This window comes from Elephantulus edwardii, unplaced genomic scaffold, assembly GCF_000299155.1.
Source record: "Elephantulus edwardii isolate Elephantulus edwardi_28Jun2011 unplaced genomic scaffold, EleEdw1.0 scaffold00085, whole genome shotgun sequence".
In the NCBI taxonomy this organism is placed as follows: domain Eukaryota; kingdom Metazoa; phylum Chordata; class Mammalia; order Macroscelidea; family Macroscelididae; genus Elephantulus; species Elephantulus edwardii.
In genome coordinates this window covers 494,482-504,153 of record NW_006399835.1, presented here as the reverse complement: position 1 = coordinate 504,153, position 9,672 = coordinate 494,482, and positions in this window count along the sequence as shown.

The following is a 9,672-nucleotide window of genomic DNA, read 5'->3' as shown; positions in this document are numbered from 1 at the left end:
ACCCTCTATGAGATGGATTGATTCGGTGACTGGGGTAATCGGGATGGGTGTGTCAGAGGCGGTGCGGTTGGAGCAGGATAGAGCAGGGTTTAGGGCTGTTGTGTATAGGGTCACTATGAGTCGGAAACCACTCAATGGCACATAATAACAACAACATCCACTTTATGTATGAGATGTGACAGAAAGTGCTAAAAAAATATTATTTTCACATCCAAATAAATGTGATCCTCTTTCAACTACTTTTTTTTTTTCTTAAGCAAAGTTGTCACTGAATTAACCATTTCTAAAATATTTATTTGGTCTTTACAGTGTCACTTAAAGTCATCCAAGTAAGAAAATGTGTCTTTTGGATAAATTTAAAATTTGAAGTTTTAAAATTTTTAGATAAAAGTCACGTATCATTTGAAGCCAAGCCTGTAAATAGGGTGGACCATTATACGGAGATTAATATGACGACTGAGAATAAAGCATGTCCATAAAATAGTGAGATTGGTTGTCTTATTCGGCTCAAAACATCTCAAAGACAATTGTAAGAAAAGGGATGTCAAAACTATTTTTTAGTAATGGTCAGTAAACTGACAGACAATTACTGTACTCAAAGAGCCAACTATGAACAAGCAAGCATATACACACACAATTTATAATGAAGCAGCCTTACACAAGTCATTTCCTCCCACCCTCCAACCCCCTACCAAAACAGCAAATTGTCAGATAAATTAATGTACCACTAACATCAGAAAAGCCTGGCTGAGCCTACTGACTTCTCCTGTGAAGGGTGGCTCAGGTTTGGCTCACATCTGCCTACTGTGTAGCTGCTCCCAAGAGACGATAGTGCTCTGGCCTTCCCTGGAGATGATAGTAGAGATAACACTGGATATGAATAGGAGTGCACTACAAGAACAATACCTGGCATACTGAACATCCACAATAAACTCTAATAAAGTAAATGTTCTGGAACTCAGAAATCAGATCATCTTACCAACAATTTCCACATAAAGTTTTAGAAACTGCCAAAAGTCTTTATCTTATGATCAGAATGGAGCTAAAGACATAAATAAAAGACACCTTTTTTTTCATTACCTGTGCTTATAGACAGATTATAAATTTCAGGGGTAAAACTTAACAGACTGGCACCTTGGCCCTAAGATATCTATTCTAATGTATCTGCCAGGAGAGGATTTTTCTAATAGTCCCACAAGTCTGGAAATAGGGTGCTTTTGTATTTGTACTGTAGCAATTTATAAACTTGACATTGACTTGAGGAATATATGGGTTTAACAAGGCCTCACCTGTTGCTTTCCAAAGGGAATTTGTCATATACACTGCCATTGGCCACGCCACAAAATTGCCATAATTAGCTACTTATATTTCTTCACTGGGAAATGTATTCATTGCAAATACTTTAAAAACACACACACGCGCGTGCACACACACATAGGACAGCTTTACACATGGAACTCTCACCTAATGGACTACATAGAAAAATCAGACTGACTTCATCTGTGGAAGGAATCCTTGAAGAAGCTTAATATCAGTAGTCAAAATCAGACCAAGTCCTGACTGTGGAACAGAACATCAAATACTTATTTGTAAGTTCAAATTCAAATTGAAGAGAATTAAAACAAGTCTACAAGAACCAAAAGATAACCTTGAGTCTGTCCTACTTGAATAGAAAAATCATCTCCAAAGGAGGTTTGATGAATTGAACACTAAGGATCAAAGAACAGATGAACTGCCAGGTGATATCAAAGACATCAAAAGAAACCAAACAGCTATTTTAAAGACAGAAGAAAAACAAAAAATACCAAAATGGATATCAGAAGAGACTCTGAAAATTGCACTAGAGTGTCAAGAAGTCAAAACAAATGGAAAAGATGCCAAAGTGAAAGAGATGAACAGATTTCAAAGGGCAGCTTGAGAAGACAAAGCCAAAATATTCTAATGGAATGTTCAAAAATCTGGAGTGAGAGAATTAAAAAAAAACAAAACAAAACAAAAAAACACTACTCAGGATTGTCTCAAATTTAAAAGATTGAAAATTAAATTCAAGACTCAAGTTGGAATACAGAGAGATACTTTGGGAAAAATCTTGAATCAAAAGAAAATGACGCTGAAAAATTGCAAGAAATAGCATATGATAAAGGGTCAGTGGTAATGAGAAATTAAAATTGTATTGAAGACATTGGCAAAGAAAAAAAAAACCAACAAAAACAACCCAAGAATTGGTGTGATACCAATTAACATGCTTCAGCTAACAGATGAAGTCCTGGACGTGCTTCCCAGTCTGTTCCAGAAAACTTAGAAGACAACTAACTTAAACAAGAGTCGTACTGTTTCCATTCCCAAAAAAGTGATTCAATAGAATGTGGAAATTATTGACCATATCATTAATATTACATACAAGAAAAAACATTGCTGAAGATCATCCAATAATAGTTAGAGAAAGGTATTAACAGAGAATTGCCAGAAGTTCAGGCTGACACCATGCCAGATGTACATGGCACCAGGGATATCACATGAATCTTGGCTGAAAGCAGAGAATGTCAGAAGAACATCTATTCATATTTATGCAAAGAGTTTTGACAGTGTGTACCATTAACAAACTATGGCTAACATTGAGAAAATAGGAATTCCTGAACACTTGATTATGTTTATATAAAATCTAGGACAAAAATTCTTTCTGTTGTCAGGAACAGAGCAAGGTAACACTGCACGGCATTTGAGTTGTGGTGGTGAAAAGTATTAAATATCCCATGGACTGCCAAAAGAACAGATAAATTATGGAGAAAGAGCAACCAGAGTGTCCCTTGGAGGAAATGATGGAAAAACTTACTCTCAAATACTTTGGCATGTTGTTGTTGCTATGTATCATCGAGTCACCTGAGACTCATAGTGACACAACAGCCCTGAAGCATACCTTATCCTGAGCCAGTCTCACTGACTCCAACACATCTACCTCTATAGCCCCAGTTATTGTATCAATCCATCTCATCTGGGATCTTCCTCTCCTGTGCTGTCCTTCCACCATTCCAAGTATGATGTCCTTCTCCAAGGACCCACTCCTGGCCACGTGTCCAAAATAGGTGAGATGGAGCTTCCAAATCCTAGCCTCCAAAGAGAAACTTGATTTCATCCTCACCAAAATAGACCTATTTGTTTTCTTGGCAGTCCATGGTATGTTCAAGAGTTTTATCTAGCATCACAACTCAAAGGCATTGATTCTTATGTCATCTTTGGCCATTGTCCATTTCTCTGGTGCATAGCAAGTAATTGCAAAGACCATGGCCTGGATCAGGTGCACATTAGTCTCTAGACTGACATCATTGACTCTCAGTACTCTGGAGAGGTCCCTGACAGATTTTTGCACTGCAATTTGTCTTTTCATTTCCTTACTGCTGGTGCCAAGAATGTTGATTATGAAGGCAAACAAGCTGGAATTGTTAACAACTGCAACCTCTTCTCCATCTATCATGGTGCTGCCAATTGGCTCAGTGGCAAGAATCTGTTTTCTTGATGATGAGCTTCAATTCATATTGAAGTCCTTGATCTTCTGCAGCAAGCGTTTCAGGTACTCCTCACTTTCAACAAGCAAGGAGAGGTTATTCCTTGGAAAAGGACATCATGGTTAGAAAGATTGAATGTCAGCAAAGGAGAGGAAGAACCTCAATGTGATGAATTATATCGTCTGTGACAATGGGCTCCAATGTGATGAGGATGATAAGGATGGCACAGGATAGGACAGGTCACTATGAGTTATACTTGACTCAACAGCAATATAGAGCTCTGTGTGTGTGTGTGTGTGGCAAGTATCTTGATGACACATAACAACATATACCTTTTTGCCCTCCAAAATCAATACGCAAGTATTATTTTCCTGTAATTACCCTTAACATAAGGAACTCTGATGGCATAATGTGTTCTGAGTTGCAATGCAGATTGAAAAGTCAGAAATTCAGAGTGAAGGCTGCATAGTGAGGTGGACTTGGGGTGGGCGAGGGATTGCATAACAATGGAAGAGTTTTTCTTTTCAAGAAGAGTGAATTGGGAGGAGGGGGTGGGAAAGGAGAAAAGTGCAACAATGAATGACTGGAAACCCTAAGTCTCTGTAAACTTGGATTAAAATTAATTTTTTAAAAAAGGGGAAAAAATCAGCAGTTCAAATCTTCTAGTTGCTGCAAAGGAGAAAATTAGGCTGTCTCTTCCCATAGAGATATATAGTCCTTGACACTAATAGAATGTTGCTATGAGTCAAAACTAACTTGATTGCAATGAATTTTGAGAATTAAATTTATCATTGTTCTAGCTTAAGTGTATGTAAATTTCTCTAATTGCCCTTAAGTCAGAACTGACTCATAGCTGATCCTCCAGTGAGGTTTTGGATGCTATCCATTGCAAGAGTGGAGATTGCTCATCTTGCTTCTGCAGAGCCCGTGGTAGATTCCAATTGCCAAAGAGTCTTTGGCTTTGCAATGCAACTCCCTATGCCCTACACCACCAGAGCTCCTGGGTAACAAATGATAACTCTGGTCAACTCTGAGCAACCAGCAACAGCCAACAGCCCAAATATTTTTCTATTTTTGTCCTTTCTCTTTTCCTATTAGATTGTTCATCTTATTTTTTAATTAAAAATTGTCTTTTAATAATCCTATACTTTTTAAAAATGTTCCCATATTTTCTTCCACTTCATAACTTTTTTCATTATATATGTTGATTCTATCAGATAAAAGTATACAAATTTCAGGTAGTCAAGTTCATCATTGTTCATTTTCGTGTTGTTAGCTTTTTGTAATTTAGAAATATGTCACCTGCCAATGCCCTAAAACTTATCACCTATATTATCTTTGAATGACTTTATAGCTTTTTAAATATCCTTCAATTATTTAATGCAACTATGTGTGTGAACAGTTTGGGGTATAAATTTAACTTTTACCTCAGAAAATTAAATAGTTAACAATCTCAACTATTTAAGATGGGCATTCTCTTTCTGTGGAATTTATGGTATCAGAAATCCCCTGGAGGATTTGGTTCCACAAGCTGGTTCCTATTCTACAGAAATGAGCTTGACCTTTTTTTTAGTTATGTATTGAGTATCCTATTCTATCCTCACAGCCTGACCCTGGCCTAGTTTTGACTGCTGATATTAAGCTTCTCCAGTGCTTTCTTCCATCAATGTAGTCAATATGAGTCTTTATGTAGCCCATTCAGGTGAGGTCCATGTGTAAAATTGTAGTTTGTGTCTTTTAAAAAAGGTTTTTGCAATGAATAAATCACTGATGATACAAAATTTTATCATATTTTCAGCCTCATTTCTATCACCAAACCCATATTTTCCGGTTACTATTATTTCTTCACTGTTTCCAACTTTTGCGTTCCAGTCAACAATTATCATTACCTCATCTTGATTGAATGTTTGGTTAGTTTAGGACTGCAAAGTTTGGTAAAAATTATCAATTTCTTCCTTCTTGGCTTTAGGTGTAGGAAAGTATATTTGAATAATAGTTGTAGCACCAGGCCTTCCTTGTATGTGTATGGATGATATTCTATCACTCACAACACTGTATTTCAAGATAGGATATTTTCTTTTTTACTATGAATGCAACATCATTCTTCTGCTATTTTTCATTTCCAACATCACTTACCATATGATTATTTGATTCAAAATGGCCAAAGCTTGTCAATCTCATCAGACTAATGCCTAGTATGTTGATGTTCGTGCATTCCATTTCATTTTTTTCATTGTCTAGTTTTCCAACATTCAAGCCACATACATTCCATCTTCTAATTATTAAACAATTGTTGTTGTTGTTATTGTTATGTGCCGTCGAATTGCTTGCGACTCATAGCGACCCTATGTACAACAGCCCTAAACTCCGCTCTGTCCTGTACCAGTCGCACTGTCTCTGACACTCCCTTCCCGATTATCCCAGTCACTGAATCAATCCACCTCATAGAGGGCCTTCCTCTCCTGCACTGTCCCTCCTCCCTCCCAAGCATGATGTCCTTCTCCAAGGACCAGTCTCTCCTCACAACATGTCCAAAGTATGTTAGATGGAGCCTCAGAATCCTTGTCTCCAAGGAGCCAACCGGTTTAACCATTTCCAGGACAAATCTGTATTTATCATTATTTTTTCCTTATTTCAACTGACTTCCAATTTCAGCTCTATCATTGCACTACTACAACATTCTGTGTTCCTCTACTGTTCATAGGGTTTTACGTTAATGTCCGGAAAGCAAAAATTCTTACCATTAGACCTATAGGCAACATCATAATGGATAGAGAAAAGATTGCAACTGTCACAACTTCATCGTACTTGGATCCACAATTTACACCCTTGGTACCAGGTGTTAGGAAATTAAGAGACATATTGCACTGGGAAAGTCTGCAGTTAGGAACCTCTTCAAATTATTGACGGATAAAGAAGTCAGATTGAAGATTAAGATACATCTGATTCAGGCCATAGTCTTTTGATTACTTGCTATGCATCTGAGAGCTGTACATTGAATAAGGATGACAGAAAAAGGGTTGATGCATTTGAGCAGAGTGTGGAGAAGAGTTCTGACTGTCTCATGGAGTGCCAAAAGAATAAATGTGTTGAATAAAAGGGCAGCCAGAGTGGGTTTTGGAGGTAAAGACAATGAGGATTTTCCTCACATGCTTTAGGCATACTTCAAGGAAGGCCTATTCCTTAGAGAGGGACATGATGTTCAGAAAGGTAGGAGATCAGCGAAGGAGAGGAAGATCCTACACCAGGTGAATTGACACGGTGACTGCCACAATGAGCTCTAATGTGTTCAGAAGTGTGAGAATGATACAGGATAGGACAGGGTTCAGATCTGTTATTCACAGGGTCACTATGAGTCAAACTCAAGTTGATGGCACCTAACAACAATAATATTATAGTCACTAATTTGAAATTACTTCTTTATCATACTCACAATACTTATCTCAGTATAAATCCATTTAGGGTAGTGTTTAAAAAAAGTTAAATTCCTAAAAAAATTATATCTCTTAAGGGCTGGAGCTCTTTTAAACTGTAGCCTACATCTACAGTTGAAATGTCATTTTCTCCTAGAGATAAAATACAATCTTTAAACTTCAGTGCTAGGAAACACAGTCATTTTGCCTTGCACTTTTTAATTACTTTCATAAAGTTACAGATTTTGTCTTTTCCAAACATCTATCAAACTCAGTAACTTAATGGTAGGCTATTAGCCATGCTCACCAAAGAGTTTATACATATTGACAATACATGCTCACAACAAGAAAACAAGTACCTCATAGCTGCTCACTGGGTTTTCTCTTTTACTATGAAACTCAATCATTCATATTCTCTCAGCTTTAATGGGGATTAATCTCACTGCTTTTCCTGTCTTATTTTTCTATTCCAAATTCATTGAAAACTTCTAATGGAAGAAAAACATTTGAACTAAACAGGAAAAAAATATTAAAATAAATGCAAAAGGCACAGATTAAGATAATCCATTTATTTGAGTAGTTAAATAGAACTGAGGAATCCATCTTGCTTGGACTTCCTAGGACTATAAAGAATCATGATGTATTTCATCAGTCTTAATTATTGCTATGTTTGCTTTCAAACTTATTTTTAATACTTATTTAGTAAGTTTACTACAAAAATTACTAGTAAAAATTACAACCAAGACTTGCCAACCATTTTATGTATATGAAACTGTGTGTGACAAATATTTAAGTGATCATACTTTGAATCAAGTGTTGTCTTAATTTTTTTTTTTACTTTTTATGTAATTGTTCTTATGATAAGCCAAATAGGAAACTTTTAAAATTCTCTTGGTAGTAGATTCTAGTTCTCAGTAGCTCTTGCAGCTCATAGATCTTACACCTTATATTCACATCTTCTAGTCAGGTGCCCTCTCAGTTATATTCTTCTGTTGTTGTTGTTGTTGTTGTTGTTGTACACAGTGGAGTCAGAATAGACCCATAGCTAACCTTCCAGTGGCTTTTCAGAGGCAGTTAATTGTATTTCCTCATTATCCTGTTCTTTAGGGCTTCAGATATCTGACTCTGGAGAGTGAAGATGAAGGAAATTAGAGAGCTATTTAATCCAATAGAAAGTTCCCCGGAATATCATATCTGAGACAGGTGTTTGACTTCCTCATGGTTTTTGCTAGCTGCAGTTGGATACTCTCCAAGTTCCCCTTACCTTCCTCACTCACCTTTTAATTGTTGTCCAGTTGCTTTCTTCTCTTTCATGGCTCATTTTCATTGTTTCTCTCCAGTTCAAGGGCACTTCCAAGCTTATAAAAGGTGATATTATTTAGCCAGACAAATAAGTAAAGTTTATACTTGACTAGCTGTGTTCCCTAAACACTACCTCTGGGAAAAGAAAAACCCATGCACAGATTTTTAAGTGATGGCTAGTACTGTAGACATCTAAAAATAAACCTTACATACATCAATAGGCAAACAAAAAGCATCTACAATACTGGTGGAAGAAAATTTTAAAGATTATGGAATATGAGTTCAGCCCTAAGGAGGAACCAATAATAAATAGCCAAGCAGCTCTTGTTTGATCACTTTCCAGTAACAGGAAGCTCACTTCTTCACAGGGCAGCTCATTTCACGGGTGGGTAAGTCCATTTACTTGGGAGTGCTTCTTCATAAGAAGCCAAATATCCTCTGTGAATTCTAATCTCAAGTCCAAGTTCTGCTCTTTGGAGTAACACCAAAGCAAATCTGTCTCCATTTGACCTTTGTGCATATTTAGCAGCTTCCCTGGGCTTGACCCAGGACAAACATGTCTCTAACAACACATGTCCCACATGCTTGTAATCATGAGGCATGATTTCCACACCTTCTTCAACAAATCTAGTGGTGCTGTGATTATGCTCAGTTGCTAATGAAAAGTTGAGTGGCTTGAACCCATCTGCCAATTCATAGGAAAAAAGGTAAGGCAATTTGCTTCCACAAATATTTTTAGCTTGTAAACTACCCTATGAGGCAGTTCTGTGCTACAGGGTCACTGTGAGTCTTGACAGCAGTAGTTTTATGGTTTTTGGTTTTCATCAGCTTGGCAATCTCTTCTTGTCCATAGTATCATTTCATAATCTGCTATCCCACCAAGGTGTTCAGAACATTCCAATTTCATCTAGAGTTGTAGTTTAGCAAAAAGCTGGATGACGTTTATGTCATACCGTTTGATCATTGTTACATTTAATTTTCAACAATTAAAAACAGTCTCTGTGAATAGGAAAAGACATGAAACTCAAATAAGAGGGAAGGTTCTGGAAGATATATGTGAAATCCTAAAAGCAGGTGCATTTCTGCAGAGAATAAGCCTTCGTGTGTGTGTGTGTATGTTGCGTGAAAACATGCACAAACACAAATCCTCATATAAGAATTTGACACCCACACAATCTGTAAAAACAGGAAGAGAATTTCTGCAACTAAGAAACATAAAGAAAAATTGAGAGAGTAGCATCAGCAATGGTAAGAGATATATAAAAATAATAGTAAACCTTCCCTGGGGAGCTCCGGTGGCCAATGAGTAAGGCGCTGACCTGCCAACCCACAGGCAGGAAATTCAGGTCCACCAGCTGCTCCGAGGGAGAAAGCTGGGCAGTCTTCTCTGGTGTGATTTACAGCCTCTAGAAACCACTGGTAGTGTCAGCTATGCATCAGTCCTGACTCAATGG